Source organism: Grammomys surdaster, unplaced genomic scaffold (assembly GCF_004785775.1).
Source record: "Grammomys surdaster isolate TR1022 unplaced genomic scaffold, NIH_TR_1.0 126059, whole genome shotgun sequence".
Classification (NCBI taxonomy): domain Eukaryota; kingdom Metazoa; phylum Chordata; class Mammalia; order Rodentia; family Muridae; genus Grammomys; species Grammomys surdaster.
The window spans coordinates 3,322,701-3,336,500 of record NW_021620869.1 but is presented as its reverse complement, the minus strand read 5'-3'; the positions used below and the strand labels follow the sequence as shown (position 1 = coordinate 3,336,500).

The following is a 13,800-nucleotide window of genomic DNA, read 5'->3' as shown; positions in this document are numbered from 1 at the left end:
CAAGAATCTCAGGATGAACAGAGAGACAATATGTGTGCCTCAGATGTGTATTCACCTGAGGAATGCTGCCCACCTCAAAGCAGAATTAGTTACCAATGGGCAAAAAGCACAGGGCTGAGTCAGAAACAAGCAAATTCAACAGGGCATCGGGTAAGTTCTAGAGCAGAAAAAAAACCACTGAAACATGACAAAGAAACTGGTGAAGGCACAGAGGGGTTAGGGGAGGAATGAGGGACACTCCAGGACATGCGTCCCCCTACAACCATGGAAATACATGTCACAGCACATCTAAAGTCTGTGTATCTAAACAATAGAGCTCATGTTTCAAAGAATGGCACATCTAATGGCATGAAATTATAAAGTCCTTATAAGAAGTAATTAAATACAAAAGATAAAGAAGAGCGATTGCAGGACTTATGATACATATGAATACTGTCATAAATTCTTAAGAATGTAATAAGCTTCCCATATAGAGGCTGAGGCACAAAGAAAGTAAGGATTCTTAGGCATGGTCAAATGAATGGGAAAAGTGCTTAACCCCACCGGTCAGATCCCTGTCACCGTACTGTACTGGTAAACAAGAAGCTTACCTCCAGCTCAAGCATGTAACTAACCTCTCAAGGCCTCTCACTTCAGCAGGGCCATTGGCTCCTCTTCCTCTGACCCAAGAGCTGTTTCCAACCTTCACTGAATTAGCAGGGGGCTTATCCTTTGCGCATGGGTACTTTTTGGTATTGCTCTCTCATGGAATGAAGAGTAGGAAGGAGCAGTGATCAAGAAATTGGTGACCAGGTGGCCTGCAGTATGTCCACACCCAGTTTTGAGTGATCAATTATTAAGTATGGAGACAGTATAGAACAGAAGGTCAGCCACTCACGACTGTAGGTCACATCCAGCCTCACAGATTGCACACAGAATACAGCCATGACAGGAAACCAACTGAGGCTTGGGACCTTTGGTGTGTTTTTCACTTAGACCTGAATCCTACAGTTACAGAAGGAACTTGGGATGCCAGTTTGCTAACCTTGCTTGCCAACTGGAAGCTACTGAAACCCCAGGCTGTTGGGCCCTCCTCCTGTGAGGCATTTTATTTTCTATTTTTCTTCTTTTTTTTAGACAGGGTATATAGCCCTGGTTGGCCTAGAACCCAGAGATGCCTCTGCCTGCTGCAGGGTTAAAGGTGTGCACCAACAGGCCTGGATTTGTGAGGGATTTCTTAATCAGATTATTTGAAGCAGAAAGAGTCACCTTAAATCTGGGCCACACCTTAGGGTGGCAGCACATAAAAAGGTGACGGAAGAAGGACACTGCTTTTGTCTGCTTGCTCTTACTCTCAACGGCAAATTCATCTGCCCTGCTGCTGAGACATTCGTTCCTTTGCTGGCATTATAGCCTACTTCTTTGAGATTCCAACATAGATTAAAAATCAGGACTTCTGTGCCAGACTGGCTTACTGAGACATCCTGCCTCACAGATTGAGCAATTACTGTATTCTTGGCCTTTCTGTCATGAGACTACCAGACCACAGCCTGTAAACCAGTTTGCTAAACCTCCTTTAATATATATACCCACCATATCAGTTCTGTTCCTTTAGAGATCCCTGACTAAGAGAGAACAGTTCAAAGGAGGAAATTAAGGCGAACCAGCAGCCTAATAAAGGTTTTGCTTTAGGTGAGCTGGCTCCTGAGCAGTTTTGATGATGCCCACATGTGAAAACAGTTAACCCTTCAACATATGCTTGAATATATGAACTAGCACACAAATGAGCTGTGTGAGGTCCAAGCATGTGTGCATATGAATGTACAGAGGTGTGGTTTCAGTGAACATGTGTGAAGATGGCTGCACTTCACACATGGAATGTGTGCACTTCATACCTGTGGATGTTGCCTTTTGTGTGGTCTCCAGCAAGGCTTTAAGGAAAAGAGACAGGATGTACCTAGAGATATGTTCAAAATGATGCTGGGTGATCACTCAAAAGAAGAGTTTAAGCCAACCTTCATGAACTGCAGATAGTGCTGCATGTATTATGCCAGGTCAGGGAGTCACTGGAGAACTCTCTGCAATCCAGGAGAAAGCCAGGAGGTTAGTGCAGCCGCAACTAACCCTGACACACATACCTCAAGGTTCATGCTTCCAGAAGTGCCCAAGCTGCACAGAAGGTCTTCTTGTACCCTCCTCTAACCACAGGCCTTGTAGCTCCCTGGTTGGATGTCTTCCTAAGACTGTCTATCACCAGCTTCCATAGTCAACTACAGTACTGAGTAGTCGGGGGGGTGGGGTGGGGTTATAAACTGCTCTGAGTTTGTTCCAATCTGAATCACAATATGCCATTTACTCAGCATGGGGAATCCAAGTCACATCATATCAAGAATGTGATGGAAAAGTGACAGCAATTATATAATTGTTTCCACTCCAACAATCAAACCTGTGTGGCCCAGGCAGAGAATACAGGCACTGAGCCACTGAGATTTCTTTCAGTAAAACGTAAGAACTTTATGAGCAAAACAAACAGGACCACTAGCTTATTCATGCCATGGGCATAATAAAAGAGGTGCTGGACCCTGTCCTCTAGAGCTATCCTGGAAGATCCAGGCAAATTCTCAGGCTGCCATACCTATCACAGACACCCTGGGGCTGACCTAGGCTAGCCCTAGTCCCTAGGACAGAGATTATAGCTCTGCTCTCAGCCGTGCTGTGTTTGCAGCCTGCAGAGCACGCCTCCCTGGCCTTGCTTCCCTATTGCTATAGAAGTAAGCCACAAGAGGCTAGAGTCTCACAGGACTTCTTAGGCTGGCCAGTATGGTCAAGTGCAGCAAAGACTTACTGGGCAGACAGAGCAGGGGCACTGCCTGTGCCATAGTCCCTATCTGTGTAGACTTGCAAGAGTTCTCCTGAGAAAATCAGCTACTTCTACAAACATTTTCACTAAGAAGATTCATGGGGCAAAGGTCATTTGCAGATAGGTATATATGGCAGATTAACTGGAGAGGGTAAAGGAATTCCCTGTAAGCTCAGAAAGAGAGATTGGGAGAACACTGAAAGATTGCCCAGGCCTGCCCAGGCCTGCCCAGACCTTACAATGGGTATCTTTCCCACAGAAAGGACATTTGTAAAAAGCCTAACATTGTGTCCAGCAACAGTGGGTTTGGGGAAAGCCAGTGAAGGCCAGCAAAGACTCCTGGCTCTGGTTTATATTTCAAGCAGCCACTAAAATGGCGTCTAAAGTGGCTCTTTGCCCTGAGCTGGCATCATGCTTCAGCAGACTGTGAGGTGACACAGAAGGAAGGAAAGACAGGCAGGCCAGCTGCCTGGCCTGGCTTGGTCTGTCCTCATAGAAGCAACAAACACTTTGCTAGCTGCCTTCCCCATGCTTCCACTGGACAGCAGTACTGCCCCACAATGAAGACCAAATGACAAGGAGTATAAAAACACTATACAGGTCTAATACAAGGTTGGCATGTGTACTTCTACACCTCTATCTTGAGTCTGCTTCTGAAAGGCATCCCCTACAGAGGATGGTGTCTTACAGAGGACAGCTGAAAGTCACCTGGCCATAAAGAGGAAATTATCAGGGAGTCACAACCTAGCTGAACAGATGGGATGAGGGACCAAACCCTAAAATTTCAAAACTGCTTCCTCACTTGGCCACCCTTGTTACTAGCAGTCAGTGTAGATAGTTCTAACACAAGTCAGGATCTAAGCTCCTCCCAGCCAATGGCACCGAGCCACTCAACCCAGCTCCAGGACTTATAATAACTTCAGAGCAGTAACAATTTTCTATCCTTTATAGGAAAATCCAATTATAACACTTAGCACTGAAAGTAAAGGCATGGAGACTAAGCCATATCCTCTATTAGCTGCATTCCAAGAGACTGCTCCCAGTCATTCTAGGGAAACCCCATTGTCAGGAAAGAGCCACATACCCATGGACTATAGGGTTGCCAGAATAACATTTGTGAATAAATAGGTTCAGAAACTGCTTAAAGGTATGGTCCACAGGTAATGCACCCTTGATGGGTCACTGGGCAACTGGTATCAGGTTAACTCTTTACCTGCTTTAACTACTTTCAGAAAGCAAACATGGTGGCATTTTGAAAATGATAGTGTAATTAATTTATAATCATTCCAAGAAATAGCACTAAACAACTAGCTCTGCTCAGAGTCACCTAACTCAGGAACACAGAGTGGGTCACTGCTAAAGAGTGTCTTTGTACTCTTCCTTAATATCTAGAAGGGAAGCAAGTTTCCTCTTACAGTCACAAAGACACACAAACCTGAAATTCAAGAGCTACAGATTAGAAATAATGACCAGATTCCCAAAGACACTCTACAACAATGCCTCTGGTCCTGTGTGAGTGTCACGACATCTTGAGGTCATGTTGCTAGAGCAGAAAGAACTAAGCAGATCTGTGCTCCTCAGCCCATCACCACAGAACACAGGCCGTGACACCCTGCGTCCTGGGCTCTTGGAGCTTAGCTTCCTTCCTTTCTTTGACCATACACAATATGTGTCACAAGGATTTCCCTCCTTGGCTGTCCAGAGAGAAGACACCACTGACTGTAGAATCCAGACCAAAATAACAGGCCTTCTGGAAATGCTGACTTTACAGTGGGTAAGCTTAGCTATCTGCATTTAGTAACTCACTACCATCCCAAGGACTCAGCCACAGTAGAGGGACAGCAGCTGACACAATCCACATCAGCACACAACAATTTAAAATAATAAACTGTAGCCTGACTGAGAATGGCCTGGCTAGGCTCATATATTTGATTACTTGGTCCCCAGTTGGTGGAATGTTTGGGAAGGATTAGGAGGTGTACCACTAGGGGCAGGCTTTAAGGTTTCAAAAGCACACATCATACTCAGTCAGCTCTTTTTGGTCTGATGACTATGTCTCAAGATGTGCCCTTGCAGCTATTGCTCAGGGACTATGCTACCCTGCCTGTTCCCACGCTCCCTGCCATGATGGCCATGAACTCACCCTTTGAAACCAGGAGCCCCCCAATCCTGTGACAGAGAGCACAAAATATTGTGTTGAGAATATCCAGAAGATAAACCTTTTGCAGAAAGCTACTGTTGTGTATCTCTTGATAAAAGTGCCTGCAGTGGAAACAGGACATTCTATTTTAGAAAAAAAGAAATATAGGAACTCTTCTATAAACTGCTTTGGCCATGGGACCTTAGCATAGTCACAGAAAAATAAGACACATAGACTAATTTTTCTAACAAAACAAAACAAAACAAAACAAAACAAAACAAAACAAAACAAAACCAAAACCAGCAGACCCACTATTCTAACCAGAACCTAAGCCAGGCTCACTTTTAAGCCAATGCTCAGTTTTGAGCCACACACTTATCCAAACTTAGTTTAACTGACCCCAACTTTTAAATTTACTAGACACTCAATTTAATTGACATTTTTTTCAGTGTAAACCTAATCAGACTTTTTAAAAGTAAACAAAGATAAAACCTTCTATGCTAAAAGGCCTGATGCTGAGGACAGGTGTCCACTGCTCCAGCAGGGCAGAGAACCTTCTGGGTCTCCAGGAAGCTCCCATTATCCCAAGTGATTATTGAGCAGCCAATCAGAAGAGGTTACAGTCAGGCTCAAGTCTCATAACACACGGTACTAACATCATAATGCAGCTCACGGCAGGGCTCAAACACCAACCTTTCTGGCCCAGCCTCAACAGAACTCAACTGAAGTAAAGGCCATGTAGGAAGCTGTTATGTGGCCCCGAGGGGTACATCTTGACCCTATTACTCCGAGGGCAGGAATTTCAGGTACTGTGTGTGAGCCTGTATGTGTGTCCCACAGCCATATATGCCCGGCTAAGTAAAGGCACGCAGACTTTCACATGATGGATGGCCCCCACACAGGCTTCTTCTCAAAGGTGTCTGTTAGTTACTTTTTTCATTATTGTGACAAAATATCGGACAAAAGCATCTTAAATAAGTACATATTTGGACTTGGAGTTGGTGTGTTGGATAGATCTATGTCAACTTGACACAAGGTAAAGTCATTTGAGAAGAGGGAGTCTCAATTGAGAAAATGGCTTTGTAACAGCTGAGTTGCAGACAAGCCTGTATGTCATTTTCTTAATTAGTGATTGATGGCAGAGGGCCCAGCCCATTGTGGGCAGGGCCATCCCAGGGTTGGTGGTCCTGAGTTCTATAAGAAAACAGGCTAAGCATTAAGAAACATTGGATGGACCGAGCCTAGAGCAGGTCGCAGGCAGCAGCTCCGTACCCAACCGCAGAAAACCAAGAAAAACAGGGACTCCCAGGAGCTTGAACTCACGCAGCATCCCAGGTAAGGAAAAAGCAGCACTCACCCCAAACAGGGAGCAACAGGGACCCACTGGGACCCAGGAATTCGCTCCTGGCCTGGAGCGGGCTCCATCCGGTCGGGGCCCGAGCACTCACAGATCCCGGGAGGCAGCTCTGCACCCAATCTCGCAGACTCCAGAGGAAGCGGGGCTCGCAGGACCTCTGTGCCAAGCAGGGTCTTGGGCTAGGAGGTGGCAGTGCTTGCCCCCGAACAGGGAGTGGCTAGGACCCACTGGGACCCAGGAGTTCACTCCAGGCCCCGGAGCGTGGGTTCCTTCCGGTCTGTGCCAGAGCAGATCCCGGGAGTCAGCTCTGCACCCAATCTCACAGAACCTAGAGGGAGCTGGGCTCTCCGTGGCTCAAGCTAGCTCAAGCAGTTTCTTAGGCTAGGAGGTGGCAGTGCTCGCCCCCAATCAGGGAGCAACTGGGACCCACTGGGACTCATTGGGATCCAGAAATCCGCTCCTGACCCGGAGCCCCGGCCCCTTCCGGTTTCCACCTGAGCACCGAGCACATCTTGGGCCTCATCTCTAACTCAAGCAGCAAAACCCATCCCAAACAGTTCTGACACAACCTAGATAATAGGAAAGACAGGCCCCAGTCAGAGACAGCTCTGATAGCACAAAGGTGATCCAGATGGCGAAAGGCAAGCGCAAGAACACAAGCACCAGCAACCCAAGGTACTTGCCATTATCAGAACCTAGTTCTCCCACATTAGAAAGTCCTGAACTCCCCATATCACCAGGAAAACAAGAACCAGATCTAAAATCATTTCTAATGATGATGCTAGAGGACTACAAGAAGGAAGTAAATAACACTATCAAAAAACTTGAGGAGAACACAGGAAAACAGGATGAAGTCCTTAAAGAAACACAAAAATCCTTTAAAGAATTACAAGAAAACACAAACAAACAGATGAAGGAATTGAACAAAACCATCCAGGACATAAAAATGGAAGTGGAAACAATAAAGAAATCACAAAGGGAGACTATCCTGGAGATAGAAAACCTAAAAAAGAAATCAGGAGTCATAGACACAAGCATCACCAACAGAATACAAGAGATAGAAGAAAGAATCTCAGGTGCAGAAGATACCTTAGAAAATATTGACACAACTATCAAAGAAAATGCAAAATGCAAAAAGTTGCTATCTCAAAATATCCAGGAAATCCAGGACGCAATGAGAAGACCAAACCTAAGGATAATAGGTATAGATGAGAGTGAAGATTCCCAACTTAAAGGGCCAGTAAATATCTTCAACAAAATTATTGAGGAAAACTTCCCTAACCTAAGGAATGAGATGCCCATAATCACACAAGAAGCCTACAGAACGCCAAACAGACTAGATCAAAAAAGAAATACCTCCCGTCACATAATAATTAAGACTCAAAATGTACAAAACAAAGACAGAATTTTAAAAGCAGTAAGGGAAAAAGGCCAAATAACATATAAAGGCAAACCTATCAGAATTACACCTGACTTCTCACCAGATACTATAAAAGCCAGAAGATCCTGGACAAATATCATACAAACCCTAAGAGAACATAAATGCCAGCCCAAGCTACTTTACCCAGCAAAACTCTCAATTACCATAGACGGAGAAACTAAGATATTCCATGACAAAACTGAATTTACACAGTATCTTCCCACAAATCCAGCTTTACAAAGGATAATAGCAGGAAAGCTCCAATACAAGGAGGGCAATCATACCCCAGAAAGAGCAAGAAAATAATCCTTTTCCATCAAACCCAAAAGAAGATAACCACACAAACGATGTCTCCACTATTAGCAAAAATGACAGGAAGCAAGAACACCCTCTCCTTAATATCTCTTAACATCAATGGACTCAATTCCCCAATAAAAAGGCATAGGCTAACGGACTGGATACACAAACAGGACCCAGCTTTTTGCTGCTTACAGGAAACCCACCTCAGTGACAAAGACAGACACTACCTTAGAGTAAAAGGTTGGAAAACAATTTTTCAAGCAAATGGCACTAAGAAACAAGCGGGAGTAGCCATTCTAATATCGAATAAAATCAACTTTCAACTTAAAACTATCAAAAAGGATAAGGAAGGGCATTTCATACTTGTCAAAGGAAAAGTCAACCAACATGAACTCTCAATTCTGAATATCTATGCGCCAAATACAAGAGCATCGAATTTCATAAAAGAAACCTTACTAAAGCTCAAAACACACATTGCACCTCACATAATAATAGTGGGAGACTTCAACACCCCACTCTCAGCAATGGATAAATCATGGAAACAGAAACTAAATAGAGATACAGTAAAACTAACAGAAGTTATGAATCAAATGGACTTAACAGATATCTATAGAACATTTCACCCTAAAGCAAAAGAATATACCTTTTTCTCAGCACCTCATGGTACCTTCTCCAAAATAGACCATATAATTGGGCACAAGACAGGCCTCAACAGATACAAGAAAATTGAAATAATTCCCTGCATCCTATCAGATCACCATGGTCTAAGGCTGGTCTTCAAAAATGACAAAGAGAATGGAAAACCCACATTTACATGGAAACTGAACAACACCCTACTCCTTGATAATCAGGTAAGGGAAGAAATAAAGAAAGAAATTAAAACCTTTTTAGAATTTAATGAAAATGATGACACATCATACCAAAATTTATGGGATACAATGAAAGCAGTGTTAAGAGGAAAATTCATAGCTCTAAGTGCCTACAAAAAGAAACTGGAGGGAGCATACACTAACAGCTTGACAGAGCACCTGAAAGACCTAGAACAAAAAGAAGCTAATACACCCAAGAGGAGTAGAAGGCAGGAAATAATTAAACTCAGGGCTGAAATCAACCAAATTGAAACAAAAAGAACTATCCAAAGAATCAATAAAACCAGGAGCTGGTTCTTTGAGAAAATCAACAAGATAGATAAACCCTTAGCTAGACTAATCAGAGGGCAGAGAGACAGTATCCAAATTAATAAAATCAGAACTCAAAAGGGGGACATAACAACAGAAACTGAGGAAATTAAAAAAATCATCAGATCCTACTACAAAAGCCTATATTCAACAAAATTGGAAAATTTGGATGAAATGGACAATTTCCTAGACAAATACCAGTTGCCAATGTTAAATCAGGACCAGATAAACCATCTAAACAGTCCCATAACCCCAAAAGAAATAGAAGCAGTCATTAAAAGTCTCCCTACAAAGAAAAGCCCGGGACCAGACGGTTTTAGTGCAGAATTCTATCAGACCTTCAAGGAAGACCTAATCCCAATTCTTTTCAAACTATTCCACAAAATAGAAACAGAAGGTACACTACCCAACTCATTCTTTGAAGCCACAATTACACTCATACCTAAGCCACACAAAGACCCAACAAAGAAAGAGAACTTCAGGCCAATCTCCCTTATGAACATTGATGCAAAATTACTCAATAAAATTCTAGCGAACCGAATTCAAGAACACAACAAAACAATTATCCATCACGATCAAGTTGGCTTCATCCCAGGAATGCAGGGTTGGTTCAATATTCGGAAATCCATCAATGTAATCCATTATATAAACAAACTCAAAGAAAAAAACCACATGATCATCTCACTAGATGCTGAGAAAGCATTTGACAAAATTCAACACCCCTTCATGATAAAAGTCTTGGAAAGGTCAGGAATTCAAGGTCCATACCTAAACATAGTAAAAGCAATTTACAGCAAACCAGTAGCCGGCATTAAACTAAATGGAGAGAAACTTGAAGCAATCCCACTAAAATCAGGGACTAGGCAAGGCTGCCCACTCTCCCCCTACTTATTTAATATAGTACTGGAAGTCCTAGCCAGAGCAATTAGGCAACACAAGGAGGTCAAAGGGATACAAATTGGAAAGGAAGAAGTCAAAATCTCACTATTTGCAGATGATATGATAGTATACTTAAGTGACCCCAAAACTTCCACCAGAGAACTCCTAAACCTGATAAACAACTTTAGCAAAGTGGCTGGATATAAAATTAACTCAAGCAAATCAGTAGCCTTCCTCTACTCAAAAGATAAACTGGCTGAGAAAGAAATTATGGAAATGACACCCTTCAAAATAGTCACAGATAATATAAAATACCTTGATGTGAACCTAACCAAGCAAGTAAAAGACCTGTATGACAAGAACTTCATTCCCCTGAAGAAAGAAATCGAAGCCGATCTCAGAAGATGGAAAGATCTCCCATGCTCATGGATTGGAAGGATTAATATAGTAAAAATGGCTATTTTGCCAAAAGCCATCTACAGATTTAATGCAATCCCCATCAAAATTCCCACTCAATTCTTCTCAGAGATAGAAAGAGCAATCTTAAAATTTATTTGGAATAACAAAAAACCCAGGATTGCGAAAACTACTCTCAGCAATAAAAGAACTTCTGGAGGAATCACCATCCCCGACTTCAAGCTGTACTACAAAGCAATAGTGATAAAAACTGCATGGTATTGGAACAGAGACAGGCAGGAGGATCAGTGGAATAGAATAGAAGACCCAGAAATGAACCCCCATACCTATGGTAACTTAATCTTTGACAAAGGGGCTAAAACCATCGAATGGAAAAAAGATAGCATTTTCAACAAATGGTGCTGGTCCAACTGGTGGTCAGCATGTAGAAAAATGAAAATTGATCCATACTTATCTCCTTGTACAAAGCTCAATTCCAAGTGGATTAAGGACCTCCACCTAAAACCAGCCACACTGAAACTAATAGAAGAGAAACTGGGAAAAAGCCTGGAATACATAGGCACAGGGAAAAAGTTCCTGAGCAGAACACCAATGGCCTGTGCTTTAAGACCAAAAATTGACAAATGGGACCTCATAAAGCTGCAAAGCTTCTGTAAAGCAAAGGACACAGTCAATAGGACAGAGCGGCAACCAACAGATTGGGAAAAGATATTCACCAACCCTACATCTGATAAAGGGCTAATATCCAAGGTATACAAAGAACTGAAGAAATTAGACTCTAGACAATCAAAGAACCCTATTAAAAAATGGAGCACAGACCTGAACAAGGAATTCTCAACTGAGGAAGCTCGAATGGTTGAGAAGCACCTAAAGAAGTGTTCAGCATCCCTAGTCATCAGGGAAATGCAAATGAAAACAACACTGAGATTCCACCTCACACCAGTCAGAATGGCTAAGATCAAAAACACAGGTGACAGTACATGTTGGCGAGGATGTGGAGAAAGAGGAACACTCCTTCACTGTTGGTGGGATTGTAAACTGGTACAACCACTATGGAAGGCAGTCTGGCGGTATCTCAGAAAATTGAACATAGCGCTACCTAGGGACCCAGCTATACCACTCCTGGGCATATACCCAAAAGAAGTTTCAACATACAACAGGGACACATGCTCCACCATGTTCATAGCAGCCTTATTTATAATAGCCAGAAGTTGGAAAGAACCCAGATGCCCTTCAACAGAAGAATGGATGCAGAAAATGTGGTACATTTATACAATGGAGTACTACTCAGCTATTAAAAACAATCAGTTCACAAAATTCCTAGGCAAATGGATGGAGCTGGAAAATATCATCTTGAGTGAGATGACCCAATCTCAAAGGAACATACATGGTATGCACTCACTGATAAGTGGATATTAGCCCAAAAGCTCACAATTTCTAAGAATCTTCATATAGACCACATAAAACTCACATAGAAGAAGGAAGACCAAAGTATGAATGCGTTGGTCCTTTTTAGAAGGAGCATCAAAAGTTTCAACCAGAACTCCCAAAGTCTAAACCACCAACCAGAGAGCACAAAGGGAGGGACTCAAGCACCTGTATAGGGAATTGAGGGTGACCTTGTTAGACTCCAGTGAAAGTGGAGGGCCAAGGTCCCCAAAAGTTTGGATCCCCTACTGTGTTGGAATTCGAGAGCAGGGAGATGGGACTGGGAGGATGTTTGGAGCACACCATCACAAAAATTAGGAGGAAGGGGTAGGGGATAAGGGTTTTGGGGGGAGAATGAGAAAGGAGACAACATTGAAAGGTAAATACGTATAATACCCAATAAAAACCCCACACAGATAAAGGATTTAAAAAAAAGGGAGTCTATTTATTTTAAATTAATTTCAAAAGTTTCTAGGAGATGCAAATTGGCTAAGATACTATTTTAAGCTCTCCACAAAAGAATTTAAATCTCTGTTCAATATTCTCAAGAGAGAGGTAAACCCTAACTTCCTCAACAGTTAATTGACAAAAGAGAGGTAATCTAACAAAAAGTAGAAAAAGCTATTTCTAATCGATATATCATATAGTCTGATTGTCAGTGGAGCTATAAAAGTCCTTTGACAAAAGATTATTAATATAGATTTATATATCCTTAAATAAGGCCTTCATGACTCTCTGAGTGTGGAAGGAGCAACTGTTGGCGCTTCTGCCCTGATTTTACAAGAACTCTGAAAAATTGGCTTTAAAAACAAAAGAGGGGGAACAGTACCCCCCCAGAAGGAGTCCCCCTGAAATACTCTCCATCATGCCTTGTTCACTTTTCTCTCTCTAAAGCTGAAAGCTCATGGCAAATCTCTTGCTGACCATGTTGGTGACCTCGGGCACCACCAAGACCAACAAAACTTTGCCACAGATATGGGGAAGGACCCTCATACCCATAAAGGGAATGCCCCAGTCCCAGTTCCCTTATGGAGCCGAGGACTGATATGCCTGCCCAATACCACAGAAGGCACAGCTAACCGGCTACCACAAATATTAATGGAAAAAATAGATACCCTCACAAAGCCAGGCCCAATCATAAATACGATGAATAACAATTTACATCCAGGGAAGAGAAATCTCCCTGAGAATCCCCTTCTTTTTTCTTTCCAGGTAAAATTGAATCACCCGTGATGCCTGCTATTAGAAGTTCTAACCCAGATGGACCAGAAGCCAGGAGCCTCGCCCTTACCCTCACCCCCTACCTTTTCCCACCTGCACAAGGTCCCCTGAAGCTGGGCAACTGCAAGATCCTGCTTGGCAACTGCAGATAGACTCAAAGCAGTGTACCATATCATCTGAAGAATAGCAGGGAGACCATAACTCAAGCAGTGTACCATATCTTCTGAAGAATAGCAGGTTGCAGTCCTCCTCGCCCCCACGAATAACCAGGACTCGCCGGTCGGGCCAAGTGGCACCCAGACGTGGGTGGGGCTCGAGGCACGGACCCATCCGGACGGACCCTCATTGAGAGGATGTGCGCACGACATCAAGATTGAGCAAGACAGAGATCATCGCCCGTGACCTGTCGTCCATGGAACCAGGTTGATGCTGCCATCAAGAAGGCAGTTGAAGTTCATTACCATCAGCTGAAAATTGCAGAGGATCCAGAAGTGACTCCGCAGGAGACTGACACAGCTGTCAGCTCCCCTGCCTCCCCCTACGGTCGACCCCTAGACTTCCACGCCCTCCAGAAGGGTTCCTGGTATGCCTGGCTTTGCCCTCATTTCTCTCGCTAGAGAG

At 43.3% G+C, this 13,800-nt stretch overlaps 1 protein-coding gene across 4 annotated transcripts in view; it reads right to left on the bottom strand.

The window, feature by feature from the left end:
- The window catches only part of Hdac4 (histone deacetylase 4), a 220,993-nt gene that overhangs the window by 83,285 nt on the left and 123,908 nt on the right, over window positions 1–13,800 (bottom strand). The window lies entirely within an intron of this gene.